Source organism: Staurois parvus, unplaced genomic scaffold (assembly GCF_062004578.1).
Source record: "Staurois parvus isolate SC_StPar_1 unplaced genomic scaffold, SC_StPar_1.0 ptg000454l, whole genome shotgun sequence".
Taxonomy (NCBI): domain Eukaryota; kingdom Metazoa; phylum Chordata; class Amphibia; order Anura; family Ranidae; genus Staurois; species Staurois parvus.
The window spans coordinates 4,436,597-4,445,959 of NW_028318250.1; positions in this window are offsets into that span (position 1 = coordinate 4,436,597).

Sequence of the window (9,363 nt, forward strand, 5' to 3'; positions counted from 1 at the left end):
GAATCATTGGATTTGGGTGTTCCAATCACCTCCATGGCCACAGGTGTATAAAATCAAGCACCTAGGTATGCAGACTGCTTCTACAAACATTTGTGAAAGAAAGGGTCGCTCTCAGGAGCTCACTGAATTCCAGCATGGTACCATGATAGGTTTCCACCTGTACAATAAGTCCATAAGTGAAATTTCCTTGTTACTAAATATTCCGCAGTCAACTGTTAGTGGTATTATAACAAAGTGGAAGCAACTGGGAACAACAATAACTCAGCCATGAAGTGGCAAGCCACGTAAAATGACAGAGCGGGGTCAGCGCATGCTGAAACCCACAGTGCGCAGAAGTCACCAACTGTCTGCAGAGTCAATAGTTAAAGACCTCCAAACTTTGTGTGGTCTTCAGATTAGCACAACAACAGTGCATAGAGAGCTTCAATGAATGGGTTTCCATGGCCGAGTAGCTGCATCCAATCCGTACATCAGCAAGTGCAATGCAAAGCATCAGATACAGTGGTGTAAAGCACACTGGACTCTAGAGCAGTGGAGACGTGTTCTCTGGAGTGACAATCATGCTTCTCTGGCAATCCAATGGATATGTTTGAGTTTGGCGGTTGCCAGGAGAATGGTACTTGCTTGACTGCATTGTACCAAGTGTAAAGTTTGGTGGAGGGGGGATTATGGTGTGGGGTTGTTTTTCAGGGGTTGTGCTTGGCCCCTTCGTTCCAGTGACGGGAACTTATTAGGCATCAGCATACCAAGACATTTTGGATAATGGTGCACCAAAATGAAAATTCTGGTGAAAAATTCAGGATGCACTTGGCTGAAAACCGACACCGAAATGAACGGTTTTTAAAAATTACTATAAATGTTTTGGAAAAAAATACACTTTTATGATTAAAAAACCCAACAATATATACCCCATATTTTTTGTAAAATATGAGAGATGATGGTACGGCGAGTAAATAGATACCCAACATGTCATGCTTTAAAATTGTGCACGTTCGTGGAATGGCATCAAACTATGGTACCTAAAAATCTCCATGGGTGACGCTTTAAAAATTGCTACAGGTCACCAGTGTAAAGTTACAGAGGAGGTCTAGTGCTAGAATTATTGCACCGTTTACATATGTGGGCATAGCCTACATATGCTTTCACCACTACATGCAAACACGGGGCTACAGGGGTCACTTTAAACTTTGTCCCTTTAAAAAAAAAAATTGAATCTGTTTTATTCCTATCACAAGGAATACATGCATCCCCTGTGATAGAAATAGTTAGTGACAGGTCTTTATGGAGAGATATGGGGTCAACATGAACCCACAACTCTCCTCTACAATATAAAGCATTAGATAAAAAAAAAGCATTGGCCTAGTGCTTTAAAAAAAAAAATGGCCTGGTGCCGGAACCGGAAGTGACATCGCTCCAGTACTCCAAGGGCATAGAGATGAGTAGAGGCCATCTTTCTTCCACTTATCTCTATGCCCAGCCCTGGGATCATTCAGTGGTTTCTCAAGTAAGGCTGAGAACCGCGGAGCGGCAGCTGCGAGGGGGCCGGGTTATTTTCAGCACCTGTATTGGTGCTTATTTTCATATCAGCCAATGGACAAAACATTTCAGCCACCGAAATTTGGGTGCACACCTAATTTTGGACAATTTCATGCTCCCAACATTGTGGGAACAGTTTGGGGATGGCCCCTTCCTGTTCCAACATGACTGCGCACCAGTGCACAAAGCAAGGTCCATAAAGACATGGATGAGCGAGTTCCGGTCCTGACCTCAACCAGACAGAACACCTTTGGGGTGAAATAGAGCCGAGACTGCGAGCCAGGCCTTCTCGTCTGACATCAGTGCCTGACCTCACAAATACGCTTCTGGAAGAATGGTCAAACATTCCCATAGACACACTCCTAAACCTTGTGGGCAGCTTTCCCAGAAGAGTTGAAGCTGTTAAAGGTAGGCCAACTCAATATTGAACCCTACAGACTAAGACTGGGATGCCATTAAAGTTCATGTGCGTGTAAAGGCAGGTGTCCCAATACTTTTGGCAATATTGTGTAAATCCTACTTTGTTCAGAAAAATCAGGGATTTTTCTTGGTACAAAAAGGAGGCAGCTCTGAGCCTTAAGCTTGCCATAGATGGATCGAATCTCAGCCGGTTAAGCAGAGACCAGCCAAGATTTGATCCATCTATGGGCAGGCTGGTTTTACTGAAGTAGATCCATCAATCAACTTCAGTACAACCAGCCTGTATGATTTTTTTTTGCATGCAATTACTGCCAGCGGCTATAGCCACAACCACTATGTTCTGCTGGCAGGGAGCCTTCACCTCAATAGTTCTGTGAGAGGGATTGATTCCTCTGTCAAAATTGACTGTGCTGAAGGGGGAATCAAGCTATTTTCTGCAACTTGTGGTTTCAGGAAAGAAAATCAGATCATCTATGACTTGCCTTAGTTCCCATGTTCCTCAACAGATGAAGATGCCTGTTTAGAATGTTGAACAAAAGAACGAGGCATCTTCAAAATGAATAAATTTACCCTGCTTTATAAAAAAAAATATTTTCATATGCTAACAAAGCTGAATCATGTTTTAAAATACGTATACCAAGTGTGTAAAACACTTTAAACTCGAGGTAAAAAAAAAAATTAAGTTTTTTACTTTGTAAAACTGGAGCTGCCTCTTTATTACTGTGAGCCATTAAATTTTTTTCCACTTTGAGCCCTGGTCAGTGGAAATTAGATTGTCACCTGAAAATCATTATAAAATGGTCATCAGAGACTACAGTCTGTTTAAAGAGAATATGTTCATGTGCTTACAGAGTTCACATTTTCTTTACAGGCCTAAAATGACAAATGAACTCGCCCTTTGTTAAGAAGGAAGAGGATGTTTATGTGAATGCTAAGTGCCAAATTTGGAACAATAATGGAACATAAGGAAGTACCCCACAGCAGCCTTTGATGTGACAGTTGACTGACCTACAATGTTTTTTTAAACGTATAATTGGTTATTGTTAACCGCATGTATGCTACTATCATTTAAGTCCATTGGAAGAAACTACAAAGGAACTATTAAATGTATGTCTTATTCAATTCTTAGATCATCCTTTCAGGAGCAGTTCACTCGACTTTTACCATTAAAATAGGTCTGCCAGTTGCTTTGCTGTCACATCACTGGCAAATCACTACGTAGAGCTTTCTTGCTTACAGTAGATCCTGTAAGTGAGTGAGCCATGCATAATACTCAGGAGAAGTGATGGGCCGAACACCCCCCTGTTCATTTCTTCGGTCAAACATTCGAACCTACCGAAAGTTCGACCACGTACTTCGAACAGGGACAATTTACTGAGCTGTATCTTACCGCATCAGAGTATGCGGTAAGATACCACTCAGCTACTAAAATACCTCATGAGTTATACTTTCAAGTCATGGGGTATTTTAATAGTGAAACATTCTTCAATGTTTCAGCTCTCAGCGGGGTTCCCTGCTGACAGCGAAATGTCAAAAGAATTGTTGACATTGCCCGACAATTAAACATTTTCTTAAAAAATGGCATGGCGTCCCCCCTCCTATCCATACCAAGCCCTTTGGGTCTGGTATGGATTTTGAGGGGAACCTCCATGCCAAAATTTAAAAAAAAAATTACATGGGGGTCACCCAAAAATCATACCAGACCCTTTTCCGAGCATGCAGCCTGGCAGGTCAGGAAAGGTGGGGGGGAGAGCCCCCCCTCCATCCTGACTCATACCAGCCCACATGCCCTCAACATGGGGGGGTGCTTTGGGGCTTCCCCCCCAAAGCACCTTATCCCCATGTTCAACAGTATCAAAAGCCGCAGAGAGGTCAAGTAGTAAGAGTATTGGTTAGTGGCCATTGGTTTTTGCAGTTAGTGAATCATTAGTGAGTTTTAGTAGTGCAGTTTCAGTGGAGTGTAGTGAGCAAAAGCCAGACTGTAAAGGGTCAAGAAGGTTGTTGTCAGTGAGGTAGGAGCTCAGACGATTGTAGACTAAGCGTGCTAAGAGGCAAATGGCAGCAGGGAGATGGGTCTGAAGTTGTTCAGGTTGGTGGGGTCCAGTGAGGTATTTTTAAGTATGGGAGTGATGTGTGCATGCTTTAGAGGGGAGGGGAAGGCACCAGTAGAGAGGGAGATATTTAAGATATGAGTGAAGGAGCATAGGATAGAAGAAGAGGGTGACCTTGGTACTTGTGAGAGGACAAGATCCAGGGGGCAGGTATTGATATGGGCTTCTGAGAAAACTTTAGTGACATCTTCAGTAGTAGCAAGGTCAAAAGAGGAAAGTGTTGACGGAGGTTTAGTATAAGGTGCCCCTACGAATTGCATCAATCTTGTTTTTGAAATGATTGGCAATCTTGTGAGCAGTGAGTGAGTAACTGGGTGGAAGTGGAGATGGAGAAAGTAGAGAGTTAAAAGTAGAGAAGAGACGACGAAGACTGGATGACAAGGTATTAATAAGAGTGACAAAGTAGGTTTGTTTGGCAGCATGGAGGTAGGAATTGTTTTTTAGGAAAGTAGTTTGATATAGGGTGAATGCTTGCTGGGATTTGGTTTTACGCCACGGTCGCTCCAGTGCACAACAATGTCTTCTAAGATTTCTGGTATTTTCATTCTGCCATGGTTGTGATGGTTGAGGCCTGATACTTCGTGCAGTTAGAGGAGCAAGTGAGTCTTGTGTGGATGAAAGCGAAATGTTGTAGACAGTAGTGGCCAGGTCAGGGCAGGACAGGGGAGAGATTCTGTCATAAAGGCGGTCAGTTGCAGAGTTGAAAAGAGAAGGGTTAAAGTTGTGAAGATTTCTGTGGGTAATTGTTTGCTACTTGGAGGGATAGGTGTTTGAAGATGAGGACACTGTAAAGGTGATGAGATTGTGATCAGAGAGAGGAAAGAGGGTGTTTGTGAGGTATTCCCATCAGATTGAGTGGTGGACTGTGTCCATTGTGTTAAGGCAAAAGATGAGGTTAGGTTGAAGAGCTGGGATGTAACTGGGAATCGAGAAAGCACGACACTGGTCCAGGAGGCTGATAGATCACTGCAATCCTCAGAGAAATGGGAGAAAATACAGCAGTGAGCAATGCAGTGAGTCTCAGAAGAAGAGAAGCATAGAGAGGGAGGGGTAGGGAGGACTCGAAAGGTGCTTAGTGGGGATAGAAGCAAACCAACTTAACCTCCTTTCTGACCACTGGGTCTGGGTGAGTCCAGTGGAGGCCTCCATAGGAAAGTGCTGCGGGATAAGCAGAATCTGATGCTTGAAGATAGGTTTCTGTAATTGCTAGTAGGTTAAGGGAGTGGAAGACAAAAAGGTCATGGATGGAAATGACCTTATTGCAGACAAGGTGGGCATTCCAAAGTGCACATGAAAAAGGGAGGGTGGTTTTTAGGAGCATGGGGACTGAGATTAAATTGAGTGGATTGTGGCTATTCTTGCAGGAAGTAGGGTGCCTGATGTGGGGGTGAAATTCTGGAGGACCAGGGTTCAGGGAGATATCTCCAGAGGTTAGGAGAAGAAGGAGGGTGAGTAAAGTAAGGTGGGAGCGGGATGTATAGGATTGCACATGCCTTCCTGTTCTGCTGTTTGGGTCAGCAGGTGAGTTAAGTATTAGCAGGAGGTGATGAGAGCAGTAGTAGGGAGATGATAGAAGTGAGGGTGATATGTATAGGCTATGGGGTGGAGCAGAGGGATAAATAAATGAGATTTTGAGAACAAAGGGTAGTAATATGAAAAGGCGGAGTAGAGGAGGCATATTAAAAGATAGTTGGAGTGGGAAAATTATAGGGAATATAGACTTTAGGCAACATATATAGTCTATTCACACTAAAGAAGATTTAGAATGCTTTCCTAGAAGGGTTGAGAGGGCTTTCAAGCAAGATATAGAGAAGCTGAAAACTAACACCACACAGCTGGGAAACAAGCTCGAGACACTGGAACAGAAATTTGAGGAGGCCCTTTATTTCATCCCTTTACTTAAAGACAAGTGTACTGCTCAAGATCAGAGGATTGTTGCTCTACTCTGTCAGTTGGATGACTATGAAAACTGCAGCCGGCAGGCAAATTTCCGCATTCAGGATCTTCCTGAGGCAATGTCTCTTAAGAACATTATCCCAACTCTCCGCAGATCTTTATGGATCTTCCTGCCTCTGCCCCTACTGAAATAGACTGGACGCAGAGGGCTCTTCACTCACCTTCCCATGATCCTGATAGTCCTAGGACATCATTTGCAAGCCACATAAATATGCACTTAAAAACACATCATGCAACAGATGCAGAACAAGCCGTATTTTGACTTTGACAGGGCTTATCTCTCCTACCTGTACTTTTCCAGGCGCACCTTTATGCAGCTTAGGACTCTTCACCCTCTGCTGCCTATTCTTTGGGCAGTTGGCCTCACTTAATGGGGTTTCCCTTTTAGCCTGAAAGTCACTAAGGATGGCTGGATGGTCACATTGCAGAATAAAGATGATCTTCCTAACTTCCTATCCTCTCCGGATTTGCAGCCTGTTGACTTCCCAGACTGGCGTTGCATCCAAGACATTCAAGTACCCTTGCCCTTAGCAGTCTTGGCTACCAGCACAGTCCAAAGGTCTGTCCCAAGACTGTAAACGACCCTCATCTGCAAGAGACTGATCGTTGTTGGCTCCATCTTGAATTCCCCGTTTTCTGTCTGCTAGACCTTTCCATAGCTAACTGTACTACATAAGTCTCTACATGTCCATTGCTGGTTCAGCAATGCGAGATTTGTCTCGCAGAACTCTGATGCCTTGTTTACTCTGTGCTTAATTGGGGTCATCCCTTTCTGTGTCTGCCATCCCAGTGCTGCTAAAGGCAGGGCAGGAAAGCTTGTAACTAGCTACCCTATAATATTTCACTTTACTTGTTTGTGTGAGCGGAGCACAAGCTCTCATGCAACCTACATGCCGGCCCATATAGGTCTATTCTGTTTAGGAGTAAGTCCCTTGAGGGGTGCTATGCCTAGGCCTGGGGGTCCCTCTCTTGTAGGGGAGACCTCTACGCCAGGTTTGCAGTTGTCTAATGTGGCTGACTTTCTGGTTTTAGTCCAACATAGTTTTTTTCTGTATGTTTTGTTTTGTTTCACTTTCTTTGCTTCATCCTTCCCCAGGACACAACCATACAGCAACACTTGAAATGTGCCTGTTGGTATTGCTTGACCAGCCGATTATTTTACTTGCGCTCAACATGGCTTTGCTTAAGGTAATTTCTTATAATGTTCATGGTCTCTGTTCTCATAAGTGCAGTAAGCTGTGGTTGGAGGAGAAACAGTTGAGGGCCCAGGTGCTTTTTCTGCAGGAAACGCTCTTTACTGAAACCTCAGTGACCAAATTGCCTACTCAGAAGTGTTAATTTTGATGTCAAATTTCGATTTAGTTATAGTCTTTTGACTAAAATGCCATTTTAGTTTTAGTCATATTTTAGTCATCTGAATTGTTTTAGTCGGATTTTAGTCAATTAAAATAGTGTTCATTTCATCAATGAATTAACACTGCTACTCACCTTTATACTCACTGTTTTTTGAGTAATTCTCCAGTAGTGAAGACGGAGTATGGCCAAAGCTATTCACAAATCCTGCCCTTTTCAGCCACTGGAACGTTATGCCGACCCAAAAGATTGATATGTCTCCTGAAGGGGACCAGTGCAGAACAGAAATTCACCTTTGCCACGCTTTATGCCCTAAATATTGAGTAACTCGCATTGTTGGACTCGGTACTAGACCACCTAGTGACTTTTAGGGAAGGTACACTAGTCTTAGGGGGCAATTTCAATGTTAGCCCAGACCCCCTCCTTGACATTTTCCAATATCACCCTATCCATGCATATGCTTTTCTAAAGCATTACCATAAAGCTTTGCAAGCCCAATTTCTGGTTGATAGCTGGAGGGTGCTGAGGCATCAGATAGAGACTTTAGCTATTATTCGAAAGCCCACGATGTGTACACATGCATTGATATGGACCATCATGCAATAGATTTGATACAAGAGGCCACGATCAAACAGATCACAATCTCTGACCACGTATCGGTCGTTAGGTTTGGGACTGCAAATGCTGAGTTGGATCTATATACACCTCACCCAGTGCCCAGGTCAAGGTTAATGGCACGCTTTCACAGAGGTTCTCCATACAGACAGGCACGAGGCGCAGGAGTGACCACTATCTCCCTTATTATCCACTCTGGCCCCCCGAGTCTTTACTCCAAACAATTAGCGCAGATCCAGACATTAGAGATGTGACTGTGGGCACAAGTTCGCGGCCTATGTGGATTATATCCTTTTCAACCTCACGGCCCCCCTTGTCTCATTGCCCAATTTGTTGAAGGAACTTACGGTCTTTGGCTTGGTTTCTAATTTCAAGTTTAACTACAAAATCAGAAGTATTACTGATCTCTTTACCTGTAGACCTTGCTTCCAACTTACAGATGGCTTTTTCCTGGGAAAAACCCTTCCTGAAATACCTTGGAATTCCTTACTAACTGCTTTGAGGCGTTATACAGATAAAATTCCCCACCACTGTTGAGTGCAGTGCGCTGAGACTTACTTTCTTGGACTAAGATTGTATTAAGAGGGCTCAGTCCTTTGGGACCGATAACATGGGCATGCAGCCACCCCTCCCTCTGTTTTAAAAAAAAAAAAAAAAATGTCATATACCGGTATATACATACATACAGTTGTGTTCAAAATAATATCAGTCAGACATCACTAACCTGAGCAATCACTGTTTTTGGTAGAAATGATATTTCTACATGGCAAATAATTTACTAGCAGGTGTAGTAGAGTAATAGAAATCCAACAGACCCAACAGTCATGACATGCATGCTGCCGATTCTGTGTAATTGAATCACTAATTCTAATTGAATCACTAATTCTAACACTAATAAAGGGGCATGTTCAAAATAATAGCAGGGTGGAGTTCTATTAGTGAGGTCATTCATTCTTTGAAAAACAGGTGGCAATTATTGCCCTTATTTAAGGAAGGAAGGCAGCAAATGTTGTACTTGCTGGTTACAGTGCATTTCTCTCTGAAATTCTGAGGAAAATGGGTTGTTCCAGACATTGTTCAGAAGAACAGCGTACCTTGATTAAAAAGTTGATTGGAGAGGGGAAAACATATAAAGAAGTGCAGAAAATGATAGGCTGCTCAGCTAAAATGATCGCAAATGCTTTAAAATAGCAACCAAAACCTGAAAGACGTGGAACAAAGCAAAAGAACTACTATTTGAATGGATAGAAGAATAGCCAAAATGGCAAGGACTCAGCCAACAATCAGCTCCAGGAAGATCAAAGAAGGTCTAACGTTACCTGTGAGTACTGTTACAATTAGAAGACGCCTATGTGAAGCCAAGCTATCTGCA